Raw genomic sequence first — 17,130 nt, forward strand, 5'->3', positions numbered from 1 at the left:
CGCAGTAATAATCACATTTTCCTCCAAGTCGATGTTCGAACATTTTTGGTACGTCCTTCGTGATTTCCTGCTTCCTGAAACGACCCTGTCTCAGAGAAACGACGAAACACTGTTGCAAACATTGAATGCTATGGTTGTTGTCGGCTGGGATAGGTCTTCTACAACCTTGCTGCTCGCCGTCCGTTGCCATTTGCCTTTCCAACAGTTTTGTGCAACGCTCACATCCATTACAAAATGAGTCAGCAAGAGAAGTTACTGTGGTAAGAGAGAGCGCTAGGGCATGACGTATGAGGAACAGTAACACCCTCTAGGAGGAAATCATGCATACTGTAACTGTAGCTGCGTAGTACAGCGTATGTTAGACCGCAGTCTCTGTAACAACGTATGGTTGAATAAATGGTCTCTTGCATGGAAACCATGCATTTCCGAACATAATTTCATTAGGTCTTTTTTGTTCTGTATGCTCTCATCGGTCAATCCCTAGAGTTTGTACACGTTGGAAAAAATCATCTCGTATAAGTGACAAAAAATGTAGACTCTGGCAGTAGCATTCGCATTCTTATTCGCATGGCAGTCCTTTGCTGATTTGATTGTGATTCTTATTGCTATTCATTGTTGAATTAATATAAGTGTATGTTGAAAACATAATTTGAAAGCAAAGTGTTATTCAAAGTCATGTGTATTATTTATGCAGATCCAGTAACAATGTAATTTCAAAAATATTGTGAAACAAGTGGGATATGGTAAAGACGAGGTTTTAGTGTGAGAGTTCTGGGTCGGCTTCACCGACATTTAACCATATTACACTACTGGCCATTAAAATTGCTACACCAAAAAGAAATGCAGATGATAAACGGGTATTCATTGGACAAATATATTATACTAGAACTGACATGTGATTACATTTTCACGCAATTTGGGTGCATAGATCCTGAGAAGTCAGTACCCAGAACAACCATCTCTGGCCGTAATAACGGCCTTGATACGCCTAGGCATTGAGTCAAACAGAGCTTGGATGGCGTGTACAGGTACAACTTCCCATGCAGTTTCAACACGATACCACAGTTCATCAAGAGTAGTAACTGTCGTATTATAACGAGCCAGTTGCTCGGCCACCATTGACCAGACGTATTCAGTTGGTGAGAGATCTGGAGAATGTGCTGGCCAGGGCAGCAGTCGAACATTTTCTGTATCCAGAAAGACCCGTACAGGACCTGCAACATGCGGTCGTGCAGTATCCTGCTGAAATGTAGGGTTTCGCAGGGATCGAATGAAGGGTGGAGCCACGGGTCGTAACACATCTGAAATGTAACGTCCACTGCTCAAAGTGCCGTCAATGAGAACAAGAGGTGACCGAGATATGTAACCAATGGCACCCCATACCATCACGCCGGGTGATACGTCAGTATGGCGATGACGAATACACGCTTCCAATGTGCGTTCACCGCGATGTCGCCAAACACGGATGCGACCATCATGATGCTGTAAACAGAACCTAGATTCATCCGAAAAAATGACGTTTTGCCATTCGTGCGCCCAGGTTCGTCGTCGAGTACACCATTGCAGGCGCTCCTGTCTGTGATGCAGCGTCAAGGGTAACCGCAGCCAGGATCTCCGAGCTGATAGTCTATGCTGCTGCAAACGTCGTCGAACTGTTCGTGCAGATGGTTGTTGTGTTGCAAACGTCCCCATCTGTTGACTTAGAGATCGAGACGTGGCTGCACGATCCGTTACAGCCATGCGGATAAGATGCCTGTCATCTCGACTGCTAGTGATACGAGGCCGTTGGGATCCAGCACGGCATTCCGTATTACCCTCCTGAACCCACCGATTTAATATTCTCCTAACAGTCATTGGATCTCGACCAACGACAGCAGAAATGTCGCGATACGATAAACCGCAATCGCTATATGCTACAATCCGACCTTTATCAAAGTCGGAAACGTGATGGTACGCATTTCTCATCCTTACACGAGGCATCACAACAACGTTTCACTAGGACAACGCCGGTCAACTGCTGTTTGTGTATGAGAAATCGGTTGGAAACTTTCCTCATGTTAGCACGTTGTAGGTGTCGCCACCGGCGCCAACCCTGTGTGAATGCTCTGAAAAGCTAATCATTTGCATATCACAGCATCTTCTTCCTGTCGGTTAAATTTTGCGTCTGTAGCACGACTTCTTTGTGGTGTAGCAATTTTAATGGCCAGTAGTGTATATATCAGAAGCAGCAGGCTTCAGTTTTCGACATTGCTTTAAAGAAGTTCGACGATTTTCCAGATAGGCGGCACGATCAGATTTTTTCAGTGATCTTAATCAAATACCATAAGCCGCACTCACAGAGTATTTTGGGAAAGACATTTATGAACATAAATTGTGAAATATTACAATGTTTTTTGTCACTGGCATCTCTTACGAAAGAAAATTTTTTTGGTAGCAATATATGAACTAAAGATATAATTCGATTAAATTCCAGCTTTCATTTAGATAAATAGAAACAATCATAATCTTCCACCAAGTACAATATTTAAGTGTAAGTAGTAAAATTTTAAAAAATATTTTTTCAGTTTTTTTATTTAGCTAGAGTGACTATGGTGCACTGTAAGGTACGACTGTAATCGTCCTGCAGATTTTGTGTGTCATTACATTGTTAGTACGCCTAGAGAAAGGCGTCGTTCAAAAGTATTTTGAATTTTGACATAGTTAAGGTTCATAGGCATCTTAACAGTCAGCATTCGATACCTTCAAATAACTAAGAGCTTCGAAGCGCCAACGCTAGGCCAGTCCGCTTGTTTATGACAAGTGTGGCGGCTCATATGTCGCTGTTTCTTGGTGTCTACGTTACTGAACTGCTACCCAGCTTCATGATTCACGGTGCACTGTCCAACTACAGTTTGCCTGTCTGACACCTTCCAGGGGTAACAAAAATATGATTTCTAATCTATATAAATAAAAATGTAAATGATCGTTTGTTCAAAAACGTATATTTCGAAAATTATTCACCGGTTGCTTTGAAATTTTGCCACAGCGTTGCTTTCGAATATAAGCGTATTTTTATTCAGGGTGTTTCCGTAAGAGCATGCAAAAATGTAACAGGACATATAGAATGCTCCATTGAACAATTTGAGGTAGAGAACCTGGAATCGGAGAACTCAACTTAAGTAGATATGGAAGTAAACTAATCTACCGTTTTGTCTATCATTACTGTTTTCCAGGTTATTTACGATTGACATATGTACAAGTTTACACGTACTGTGCTGTTTTTTTACATGTACATTCTTTATTTCCTGCAAGGAAACAAGGAGGACGAGCCTGATTACCAGGAAATCATGATGCAGGTTTTGTTTACTTTACTTGTCCACAAGGTGACTCTGTTCCATCGTATTTACATTGTCCCAAAACAGAACGTGCTTTGAATCAATGACTGACCCATTCATTACTCAGTGTTAGTCAGAGACGTTCAGTGCAATACGATGGAGCAGTATTTGCTAGTCGCTGGATTGGAAGGGGAGGTCCTATTCCATGGCCGGCGAGGTCACCTGAACTGAATCCCCTTGATTATTTCCTATGAGGTTATCTAAAGTCACTTTTGTACGAGGCCCCAGTGGATACGGCGATGGAATTAGTTGCCAGAATTGTAGCTGCCTGTGATGTGATTCGAAACAAACCAGGGATATTTGTTAGGGTGCGTCAGAATCTTGTTCGGCGATGTCATGTTTGCATTGAGGTTGATGGTCATCAATTTCAGCACATTTTCCAAGTTACAGTACAAATGGTACGTTCATTGTTACAGTGACGGTATCTACAGTTAACTAATATAAATAAAAAAAGTATGCAGTAGCGTGATTTTATTCCTATTGTCTCCTTAAGCTGGCTTCACCGACCCCAGGTACCGTACCTCAAATTGTTCAGTGGTGCATCCTCTATACATTGTTAATTTTTGCACGCTTAAATTTCTTCAGCTTCTATCATTATGGTAGACAAAGTTGAGACTCATATATCTCAAGGAAATTACTTCAGCTTTATAGATGTAAATTTTCGTTCGTACAACATCGTAAATCTCCGAAAGTTCTTCACCGACTGCTTTGAAATTTTGACATAACGTTGGATTCGAATACGCTCAAATTTGTATACACATATTTTTAAAAATATATATATAAATATATATGTAGCGGAAACGTTATTACCAATAACCACGAAAAGTTTTTGACCGAATTACTTCACATTTTTACACATAACTGTAATGAAAATTCGGACGGACATAGGCTGCGTCTCTCCTAAGAATCTTCATGCGGGTTTTCTCTGGTGTTTTGGCAGATATTTCCAATTTCGTTTTTGTTGTGTGTAGCTCGAATCATCTCAAACAAATACTGCTCATAACGTCTTTCATCTCATCTACATCTACATGATTACTCTGCAATTCACAATTAAGTGCCTGGCAGAGGATTCATCGAACCACCTTTAACCTGCTTCTCTGCTGTTCCACTCTCGAAAGGCGCACGGTAAAAACGGACACTTAAATCTTTCTGTGCGAGCTCTGATTTCTCCTAGTTTATTATGATATCATTTTTCCCTATGTAGGTGGGCGCCAACAAAACATTTCCACACTCTGAGGAGAAAGTTGATGATTGAAATTTCGTGAGAAGATCCTACTCCAGGAAAAAATGCCTTTGACTGTCACCTCAATTCGTGTATCATATCCGTGGCAGTCTCTCCCCTATTTCGCGATAATACAAAACGAACTGCCCTTATTTGAATTTTTTCAATGTGCTCCGTCAATTCTATCTGATGCGGATCCCACACCGCACAGCAGTACTCCGGAAGAGGGTGGACAAGCGTAGTGTAAGCAGTCTCTTTAGTGGGCCTGTTACATTTTCTGAGTGTTCTGCCAATAAATCACAGTCTTTGGTTTGGGAATCCCAGTGTCAACGGAAAGCGTCGGTTTATTTCCCGTTACAAAGAAAATCATTTTTAAAATGTAATTTGACGTACCCATTCGATAGATCGGTTGATCATTAGTCTAGTGCTGTACATGTCATACCGATATATATTAACAGGGATAGTAAAACACGAGGAATAACCAGTACTCTGGCAGCGACAGCACGCCCTGGCCCGCGCTGATCGCTACCGCCATGCACTTGCAGCGCTGCTCAGTCGCTACTAGAATGCTAGTTATTCTCCGTGTTTTACTGTCCCTGTTAATAAATATCGATAACACGAACATCATACTAGACTAATTTTGGACTGCTCTATAGAATAGGCACATAAAATTTTCTTTGTAACGGGAAACAAATAGGTGCTTACTACCGACACTGGGAGTCGCCTGAAAGACATGACGAGCAGTATTTGTTTGGGATGACTCCAGCTACACACAATAGAAACGAAATTGCAGGTACCCGCCGAAACAATAGAAAAAAACCGCCTGACAACCTTAGGAAAGATAACCTGTCTATTTACTCTATATTAAATATGAAATAGTGAAATCTTGTTAGCAAACAGGGAAGTTGTATTTATGGTTTATCAGCTGATGATTGGAATACTATTACACAATCTGAATACGCAGTAACAATAAACAAGGTTCAAGGTTAGAGAGAGGGGGGAGGAGGAGATAGGTGGAGGAGTGGGAGGAAATGGAGATGGGAAGTGGAGAGGAGCAGATGGACAGAGAGACAGGATAAGAGAAAATGGAGAAAGAGGGAGACAAAAAGATGGACAGAGAAAGTAGGGATGAGGTGATGGACAGAGAGGGGGGGGGGGAAGGAGAGGGGCAGGAGGAGATGGAGAGACAAGGGGGAGGAAAGATGGACAAAGAGAGGGTGAAGGAGGAGGATATGACAAAGAGAGGAGGAGGAGGAGATGGACAGAGACAGGGGAGAGAAGGACATTAGGACGTGTATCCAGTGCCCATACATACAACAAACGTGTACTTTCTCTTTTCTTTCTTTTCCATTTAACAGACTGAGCCAAAGCAACACATAGCTGGTAACAGCTAATATTTCATATAATTCTTCACCGAATTTGATTCCCTCAATAGTCGGATTGGTAGCATCGCTGCCGGCAATGCGGAATGGCCTGGGTTCGATTCTCGCTACCTCCACAAACTTTTTCTGAGCTACCGAGGTCTGGTACAGGGTTCATTCAGCCCTCATGAGGAGCTGCTTGATTAAAGAAGCAGCACCATCGCAGTCGGCCAGTCTGTACAGGCCCAAGGCCTAAGCTATGAGTGGTCGTGGTGGACTGAACGAATTTAAAAATTTTAAAAGCCGTCATAATGTGCTAAATAAGAGATACAATCTTATATTAAAACTTTAACACAGTAAGGCAATTATTACTATTAGAAACTGTATGTATGTCTTGAGTAGAGCTGCGCTCTACCAAAACTATTGTTCACCAGTTTTGGTACGCTACGTAAAGGACGTAGTAAATGGTAGGATTATCGGTGGTATTGTGTAGGAGAGAAACTTGAGAAACTTGGAGCCAACGACTTCTCTTTGTTTTCGTGTTTGTTCTGGTATTTGTTGTGCACGTAATTAGAACTGCATATCAGTCAGTGTTAGTCCATTGTTTATTTAATATACTTACATAATATAAATGGCATTTCATAACTAATGAAAGTTAGTTGATCGCATAGCTTCTGCACTTTTAAGTAATCAAAGTACAATTTTGATGCAAGTACAACTTACTTGCAGAAACATAAAATAGATATAATTATTGTTGTTATTTTGTACTTAACAGAACGTTCTTCATCATGATCGAAAACAAGAGTTATTATTGATGAAATCGAAAGTTGTTTATGAAAAACATAAACATGTTTTATGTAAGTTCGATGGAGCATTGAAACGATGTTTGATATATTTTTGTTTTGCGACCTTTTTAATTTTACATTTTTGTTGAGGAGATTGCGTTTTCTAGCGCTGTATGATAAATATATATTGTTTTCTTCATTTTTACTACGGCATCCCTCCGTTTCAGGTTACAAATCAACAATTTTCGAATAAAACCGGAATTAAACATTGGCAGTTTTATTTTGCTATAAAAACTGTATACTTTCAAGTAACAAACAGGAGCTTAACTACATAGAACAAAAATGTTCCGTAGGTTACCCGGTCCTTTTTATATCACTCTCTAAATGCCTCACCTCTTCCAGGTTTTTGGGGGGAATCTAGTAAGACACTGATCGCATACGCAAAGAAAGCAATCGTTATGATTTAACGCCCAATAGCTATGCAACACACTTAACTTACCAGTAACGCTGGTAGAATCTTAACTGACCAAAGTTATTAGGAAAACTATTGCAATCTGTGCTGACGATCATCTACGGTGGCCTACGCTAGTTTTACAACTTTAGCCTTGAGGCAGCATACTCACAGGGCGCCAGTTATCCACACTATATATTCATTTATTTTTTGAGACTGAGAGCACTTAGCGACTTCCATCGAACTTTGTACAGTGAGGGCCAAAAAGATTGCCCAGCCCGAATAATGTAGTCAGAGAACAGATCATTGTGCATGCCCATGTTCAGAAGTGCCTGTGTTTACAACTCTAGCAGTCTGTGGAGCTTCAGCTTGGCGTTTACGTCATCGAATACAAGCGGTATAATAGTTAGGATACAGTTATGTCAAAATTCATTCCAATTTAACTCATCGTATCATTTCTTTTGAAAACCACTGTTCGATTGAAATATAAAAATTCCATGTCGGCAGAATTACTACAATGATGAGCGTTTCAATGGCTGAATGGATGGACTGACCGTTTACAAACGTAAAGGACGAGTGTTCGAATCTAACTGGAGCCAACTACTTTTTTTTTAAATTTGGACCTGTGTAGGAAATACATCTTAAACTTTAATTCGCTACAAATCGTGCAGTTGTAAGATTTTGTAGGTTGCAATTCTTTCAAAAGGTTCCATTTTATAATAGTCTAATTTGTAAACAAACAGACAAATAATCATAGAAAAAATTTTGTTAATGGTTGTATTTATTTGCAGTTACTTCGATTGTCACCTGGTGTTTCTATGGTTTTCATCTAAGAGAAACGTATCAGCTGACTGGCATATTCTTCTAAATCCTTACGCGCCGTTTACACGAGCGAGTGCATGTGCCTTCCAGTATCTATTGTTTCCAGTTTAATATTTGTTCTTCAACTACGGTAGTCCTATTCGACCGTTGCGTTGAAAAGAAGAGATCGACAACTCCTTCGGAGCGTGTCAGCTTACTGTACAGGTAGCTGTAGTATGTGTCAGATCGAATCTCACTGCAGCCTATTTTTTTATCGCGTCCAAATGTGTCGTGCTTTATTTACTTCTTGTTATTAAATTTTTTTTCAATACTCTCTTCAGTAAATAACTAATTATGGTTTGTGAATTTGACGTCTAAAAATAATCTTCCTCGGAATATAATATTGAACTGATCTCCCATAAGGATAAAAATGTCCGCAGCTCGTGGTCTTGCGGTAGCGTTCAAAATGGTTCATGGCTCTGAGCACTATGGGACTTAACATCTATGGTCATCAGTCCCCTAGAACTTAGAACTACTTAAACCTAACTAACCTAAGGACATCACACAACACCCATGCGGTAGCGTTCTCGCTTCCTGCGCACGGGTCCCGGGTTCGATTCCCCGCGGGGTCAGGGGTTTCCCTGCCTCGAGATGAATGGGTGTTGTGTCGTCTTCATCATCATTCATCTCCATTACGGTCGGAGGAAGGCAATGGCAAACCACCTCCTCTAGGACCTTGCCTAGTCGGCGGTGCGGGTCTCCCGCATCGTTCCCTACGCTCCTCGGAGTATGGGACCCAGTCATCATCATCAATGATAAAAATAATCATCCTTGGAGGGTGATATTTATCTGAACTCCCATTAAAATAAAAATAATCTTCCTTGGAGGGTGATATTCATCCCATAAAAATACAAATAATCTTCCCTGGAGGGCGATATTCATCTGACCTCCCATAAAAATACAAATAATACACTCGCAAGTAGATTTGTATTTGGAAATTAATATTATTGCCTATCAACTACTTAAGCCCTTTTACAAAAAAATGAAATAAAATAAACTGAAGAATAGGTTACCAAAATGGGATCCTTCGAGGCACAGAATTTATAGGTCTATGGAAAAAGTCTTCATCCGTGGCAACTCTCTCCCATGAAGAAAGAACCAACTCCCATAGGGCATTCATAGTTCCTGGAGGAGGCTCTGGCCAATTGTCCCGCAGAGTTTTCTTAAGCTGAGCCAATGCGTGCTCTACGGGATTGAGATCAGGTGACTTTGAAGGCCACGGAAGGCACTGAATAATATTCTCCCTCATTTGAAACCAGCTCTGAATCCTAATGCTACTGTGTGATGGATGATTATCATGTTGGTAAGTGAAACGTCCTTCGGGGTATCAGAGTCGAGCTTAAGGATGACTACGTTTTCAAGGAAATGTTTATAGCAGGCTAAATTGAACTTACCTTGAATACGTTTTAACGTTCCTGAACCCATGTAAGACATGCAACCCCAACATTTCGCGCGTATGCGTCCGCTTCTAGCGCGTGTGACCAAGAAGTGCGCCTCATATCGTTGCCCATCCGTGCGGTAAACAAGAGCAGGACCTCTGTTCGTGGACTCAGTTGCGCACTCGTCGGAGAAAATGACTCTCCTCCAATTGACATCTTCCCAGGAACCCATAGTTGCTAGTCTATCCACAGCTTGTTCGTCAGGCAACGGTTCTTTGATAAAAGCATGACGAGACCTAATTCCTTGGTCTTTTAATCTTCTGAGAGCATTTCTCGACGAGCCCGGAAAATGTGAACCTCTCCTTAGTTCCCGGATGATTGACAAAGGAGCATTCAGAGTCGCCCTGACAAATTCTTCGTCTTGTCTCCGTGTAGAGACTCGAAGTTTTCCGGGTACTGGAAGTCTCGCTATCTCACAACAATCTCTAAATCGTCTAATTTCTCTCCTTGCTATGGAAGCACCAACACCATAACGATGTCCTGCCTCAGATGCACTAACACCGTTTTCAAAAAGAGCAGTTATTCGATCACGAACATTCACATCAGCCATTTTGAAACAGTCCTATGGCATTTACCAATCGGCTGATACGCTTCGCTTAGCTGAAAACTATAGAGACACCAGATGGCTGTCGAAGGAATTACAAATAAATACATCCATTTTCAATAGTTTTACTATGACCAATTTGTATGTTTGTTTAAAAATTAAATAAAATGGAATCTTTTGAAAGAATATGGAACCTAGAAAAACCTACAAATGCACAATTTGTAGCGAATTAAGGTTCAAAATACTGCCTGCATAGGCCTAAATAAAAACAATAGACAAGCGGCTCCAGTTAGATTCGAACGCTAGTCCTTTAAGTACGTAAACCATCAATCTCTCCACTCAGCCATTGAAACAGATATGAAACGCTCATCGTTGTAGTAATTCTACTGACATGGAGTTCTATCTACGTGCTCGAATAATAATTTATAAAAGAAATGACACGGTGAGTTAAATTACAATTAATTTCGACATGTACCGTATCCTAACTATTATATTTCTTCTATTTGAGGATGTAAACATGAAGTTGAAGCCCCACAGGCTGCTAGAGTTGTCAACACTGGGACTTCCAAACTTCGGCATGCGTAATGTTCTGTTCTTAGACTCTTAAATTATTCGGGCCGGGCAATCTTTTTGCCTCTCATTTTACATAATTTCAAATCTTTTTACAAACTTTTCCTTGTTGGCACCTCCCTACAGAATGACGAAAAGAAAAAAAGTTTATTGCATATTACATTTTCGTTTTTCATGCAGTAAACCTAAGCTCCCAGCACGACTTTTTAACTTATTACTTCTTTATTATTCACTCTATTCGCAACACACTTAGCAGACAGTATGCACATACATAACTGAATGTACTTGCGAAGTTACATCATTTTATGACCCTTAGTTCAGAAGATACGACGTCATAAACATTGAGAAAAAACTACCTTTTGCTTTAAACGGAGCGCAATTTACCCAGGCTATACTCATTCAGTATTTGATAATTAGAGCATCTGGCGACTCCGAACAAATAACTAGCTTATTGCTCGTTGATTTGCTCACGTAGACTGTACGGTTTGCACAGATTTTCTTTTAATCAGATTTTATGTTGTTACGCCCATTGCTCATGTGGAAATCTATACGCTATAAACGAGTTAATGGCTGCCAGTCTCTACGTAACCGGAGTGTTCGAATGGGTTTAATTTAATCTTATATAGCGAGTTAAAAAAAAGACAAATCGGATACGTGGTTGTATAGTTATTAGCGCCAGTCTTACACCTAGTACTGAATTTCTCATCTCAAATGGGTATTCCTGTGTATGGAATCGCATTTAAACGAGGTGCCTATTTTGTCATCAGTTCAAAAATGGTTCAAATGGCTCTGAGCACTATGGGACTTAACTTCTGAGGTCATCAGTCCCCTAGAACTTAGAACTACTTAAACCTAACTAACCTAAGGACATCACACACATCCATGCCCTAGGCAGGATTCGAACCTGCGACCGTAGCGGTCGGGCGGTTCCAGACTGTAGCGCCTAGAACCGCTCGGCCACTCCGGCCGGCGGCCGGCTCTTCATCAGTAATGATTAGTTTGCAGAGTAGTTACAACAAAAATAACTTTATAAATATTTAATGTATTTTATTTTTCTGTAGAATTCTGACAAAGCTGATTTGTCGTGGTGACAATTAAATAGCTTTCTTTGATTTAGTTGACAAATTGCAACACCTAAACTTTTCAGGAAATTAAGGCCATAGGAGCATGGACTTTTCCTTACGTACTTCTACCAAAAAGCGATTCTGGTTTCATAGTAAAATATTTTCATAAAATGACATCTTCTTTAGACTTTTGACAAAATTAGCAGAAAACTGTTTATTTCTTGTTGTTTGCGTAAGTTCGCGACAAACTTATTTCGGTATGTGTGCCATTATCAAGTGTTCCTGTCGACACTGTAGTTGTATATCAATTTATTCTATGTCTATGTAATAGTGATATGAGATTTTATGTTGTATTATACTTACGTGTAGATGAAGTGACGTCCATAAATAATCTTGGAACGTAATTTCTCTTATGTACTATGTTGTTTACTTAGATCACGTATTTACATTCTATAGAAGAATAATACGGTAGCGAAATTTAGCATTATTTATGACAGTGACAAAATTATAGACCGTTTCAATGTCAGTGTAATAGTACTATGGTAAACAAAAAACAGCAAACAACATTAAGATCGTACATCTCCGTAATGCATTGTAACTATGGCGAACAATATCTCTGGCTACCTGAGATACAATTCACTTGTACACATAAAGCAACATTGGAACGATCTGTCGTTTTACAACTGTCAAAAATAACACGAAATTTCTGTGTAAGATGAATACGTGATCTATGTGAACAACATAGTACATAAAAGAACAGACGTTCTAAGACGATTAAGGAAACATCTCCATCTAGACGTAAGGCTAAACTAAGATAAAATCTCATATTACTATTACAAAGACGCAGAAAAAACTATATATCCACATCTACATCTACATTTGTACTCCGCAAGCCACCCAACGGTGTGTGGCGGAGGGCACTTTACGTGCCACTGTCATTACCTCCCTTTTCTGTCCCACTCGCGTATGGTTCGCGGGAAGAACGACTGTCTGAAAGCCTCCGTGCGCGCTCGAATCTCTCTAATTTTACATTCGTAAGCTCCTCGGGAGGTATAAGTAGGGGGAAGCAATATATTCGATACCTCATCCAGAAACGCACCCTCTCGAAACCTGGCGAGCAAGCTACACCGCGATGCAGAGCGCCTCTCTTGCAGAGTCTGCCACTTGAGTTTGCTAAACATCTCCGTAACGCTATCACGGTTATCAAATAACCCTGTGACGAAACGCGCCGCTCTTCTTTGGATCTTCTCTATCTCCTCCGTCAACCCGATCTGGCACGGATCCCACACTGATGAGCAATACTCAAGTATAGGTCGAACGAGTGTTTTGTAAGCCACCTCCTTTGTTGATGGACTACATTTTCTAAGGACTCTCCCAATGAATCTCAACCTGGTACCCGCCTTACCAACAATTAATTTTATATGATCATTCCACTTCAAATCGTTCCGCACGCATACTCCCAGGTATTTTACAGAAGTAACTGCTACCAGTGCTTGTTCCGCTATCATATAATCATACAATAAAGGATCCTTCTTTCTATGTATTCGCAATACATTACTTTTGTCTACGTTAAAGGTCAGTTGCCACTCCCTGCACCAAGTGCCTATCTGCTGCAGATCTTCCTGCATTTCGCTACAATTTTCTAATGCTGCAACTTCTCTGTATACTACAGCATCATCCGCGAAAAGCCGCATGGAACTTCCGACACTATCTACTAGGTCATTTATATATATTGTGAAAAGCAATGGTCCCATAACACTCCCCTGTGGCACGCCAGAGGTTACTTTGACGTTTGTAGACGTCTCTCCATTGATAACAACATGCTGTGTTCTGTTTGCTAAAAACTCTTCAATCCAGTCACACAGCTGGTCTGATATTCCGTAGGCTCTTACTTTGTTTATCAGGCGACAGTGCGGAACTGTATCGAACGCCTTCCGGAAGCCAAGGAAAATAGCATCTACCTGGGAGCCTGTATCTAATATTTTCTGGGTCTCATGAAGAAATAAAGCGAGTTGAGTCTCACACGATCGTTGTTTCCGGAATCTATGTTGACTCCTACAGAGTAGATTCTGGGTTTCCAAAAACGACATGATACTCGAGCAAAAAACATGTTCTAAAATTCTACAACAGATCGACGTCAGAGACATAGGTTTATAGTTTTGCGCATCTGCTCGACGACCCTTCTTGAAGACTGGGACTACCTGTGCTCTTTTCCAATCATTTGGAACCTTCCGTTCCTCTAGAGACTTGCGGTACACGGCTGTTAGAAGGGGGGCAAGTTCTTTCGCGTGCTCTGTGTAGAATCGAATTGGTATCCCGTCAGGTCCAGTGGACTTTCCTCTGTTGAGTGATTCCAGTTGCTTTTCTATTCCTTGGACACTTATTTCGATGTCAGCCATTTTTTCGTTTGTGCGAGGATTTAGAGAAGGAACTGCAGTGCGGTCTTCCTCTGTGGAACAGCTTTGGAAATAGGTGTTCAGTATTTCAGCTTTACGCATGTCATCCTCTGTTTCAATGCCATCATCATCCCGGAGTGTCTGGATATGCTGTTTCGAGCCACTTACTGATTTAACGTAAGACCAGAACTTCCTAGGATTTTCTGTCAAGTCGGTACACTTTCGAATTCACTGAACGCTTCACGCATAGCCCTCCTTACGTTAACTTTGACATCGTTTAGCTTCTATTTGTCTGAGAGGTTTTGGCTGCGTTTAAACTTGGAGTGAAGCTCTCTTTGCTTTCGCGGTAGTTTCCTAACTTTGTTGTTGAACCACGGTGGGTTTTTCCCGTCCCTCACAGTTTTACTCGGCACTTACCTGTCTAAAACGCATTTTACGATTGCCTTAAACTTTTTCCATAAACACTCAACATTGTCAGTGTCGGAACAGAAATTTTCGTTTTGATCTGTTAGGTAGTCTGAAATCTGCCTTCTATTACTCTTGCTAAACAGATAAACCTTCCTCCCTTTTTTTATATTCCTATTAACTTCCATATTCAGGGATGCTGCAACGGCCTTATGATCACTGATTCCCTGTTCTGCGCTTACAGAGTCGAAAAGTTCGGGTCTGTTAGTTAACATTAGGTCCAAGATGTTATCTCCACGAGTCGGTTCTCTGTTTAATTGCTCGAGGTAATTTTCGGATAGTGCACTCAGTATAATGTCACTCGATGCTCTGTCCCTACCACCCGTCCTAAACATCTGAGTGTCCCAGTCTATATATATATATATATATATATATATATATATATATATATATATATATATATATAATGCCAACATGAACTCTTTACAATGGCACATATGCCGAAATAAGCTTTTCGTGAACTTATGTAAGCAACAAGAAAAAAAGAATTTGCAGTTAATTTTGCAAAAGCGCGAAGAAGATGTCAAATTGTGACATTATGCAATCTGTGGGCCCATCAGAGAAGTGGTTATTTTCATAAAACATTTCATCCCCTATTACACAACCTTTGGGGTTGAATCAGGAGAGGAATTTGTGGCAGGTTACCTCAGACCAGTCAGAAGACTGATGACACAAAGGAAAAGGAGTTGAATTTCCAAAAACACTGAAACATGTATTTTTTTATTTCCAGTCGATATGCCAAATACCAATTTTCATAGATACAGCTTTAAAAATGCTTTAGCAGTTCTTTAATAATGATTTTTTTCTTTTAAAAAAATCTTTCGCCCCCTATTTCAGCTCCTAAGGGGGTGAAATGATGGAACAAGTACTTTTTATTTCTAATCGAGAAACCAAATATCAATTTTCGTAGTTCTAGCTTCAAAATTGCCTTAATAGCAACATAATTTCAAAAACCTCTCATCTTTTATTTCACTCCCTTAGGTGCGGAATTTCGAAAAATCCGTTCTTACACGATGACTACAGTAAAAGATAAATACACTCGCCAGATTTAAAGTTTATTTCGTTTGTGGTTAGGGCTGGGCAATGATAAATCCATCAGGACATTTCCTTTTATATACAGAAATATTTCAAACCTTTTCTCTTTCTTGCATGTTTGCTTAACCTCAAATATTTACCACATTAACGCATTTGCAAAGTAATCAGAAGCTTGAAGCTCCTTTATGCACGGGATTTCGATTCTTTAAAGAATCGGGAGTTCACTAGTAGGAAATAAAAGGATAGCCACCGCCATTTCTTTGTCTTTAGTACTGTACTTCAACCCACTACTGTCGCTCTTTCTTCATAAACTGTGCTGCTGCGGCAGTGCGAAACACATGGCAAGTACGCCAAAGTGAAACTGCCCAGAAAAATTTCCAATTTGTATCTATGATGTACAGCAAATTAGTGATTTATCATACTCTGAAATATTTTCATAGAGGAGGAATATCTATGGAGTGAAATTCAGAAGCGCAGAGAAGTATTTTTCTAACCAACTTGTACTATTGGTCCATACTTGTGTGAATTATTTAAAGGGTTTCATTTTCCTGTTATGTCTGTTTAGGTTTAACTTTAAAAAATTTAAAGGTTTCTACAGCATTTAAAAGATCATAAATTCCTCCGAAGTCACCTGGCTATGGTAAGGCGTAAGGTTTGCCCCTAAGCTACTGGCAAATTTTGAAAATCATTACATCTATGGCACAGTCAGGTCGAATTCAAACTTATCATGGATTCTGCATTAGATATATAGACTGAACTTTGGTTATAGCTTTGAAGAGATAAACACAAAGGCCTTTCGCTTGTTTGCAACAAGTTTCTCAGCGCAAATGTCGCTTTTTTTGTTGTAAGAAAAATGGAAAAGCTACATCTATTTTTTTTCTTTTGCACTGCTCTTTGACACGTCTCTGTTTTAATAAAATGTGTTGCGCCAGCATTGTGGAATGGCTTGCAAGTACGACAAAGTGGAGGTGTCCCAAAAACCTTCCTATTTACAATTATGACATGTAGCAAATTAGCCATTCATCACATTCTGAAATATTTTGTAGAGACTAAGGACTTCCGTTTTTACCTTCTGGCGTGATCCTAATCTTCATTCATTCTTAGTGAAACTAAAATATTAATCACACATAATGATTTTTCACTTCATAGGTACCTATTGTACAGTTTCCTGTTCTTATTCTTTATCCTTGTCTTGACCCATTCGAAGGAAGATTGGGTTTAACGTCCCTCCGATATCGAGGTTGCCGAAGACGGAGCGCAAGCTCGGACTGTGTCAAGGATTGGAAAGGAAATCGGCCGTGTCCTTTCAAAGGAACCATCCCAACCCGTTCGACTACAGGGCGGCATTGCTATGCTGGAAGAAGCAATGTTAATGGCAGTGGTTGGCCGGATGCCTGTCCTGGTTCCTACCCCTTCCCCTCCCCCCACCTCTCTCTGGAACGGAATTTGCGTACCCATTCTGTCTGCGTCTAGAGTGAGATCGTTGTCGAAAAGATTGCTCATTGTATATCTTAGGCGGAACATGGGAACCAGATCGATATTTACCTAGTCGGATGTGGGAAA

This window comes from Schistocerca cancellata, chromosome 2, assembly GCF_023864275.1.
Source record: "Schistocerca cancellata isolate TAMUIC-IGC-003103 chromosome 2, iqSchCanc2.1, whole genome shotgun sequence".
Taxonomy (NCBI): domain Eukaryota; kingdom Metazoa; phylum Arthropoda; class Insecta; order Orthoptera; family Acrididae; genus Schistocerca; species Schistocerca cancellata.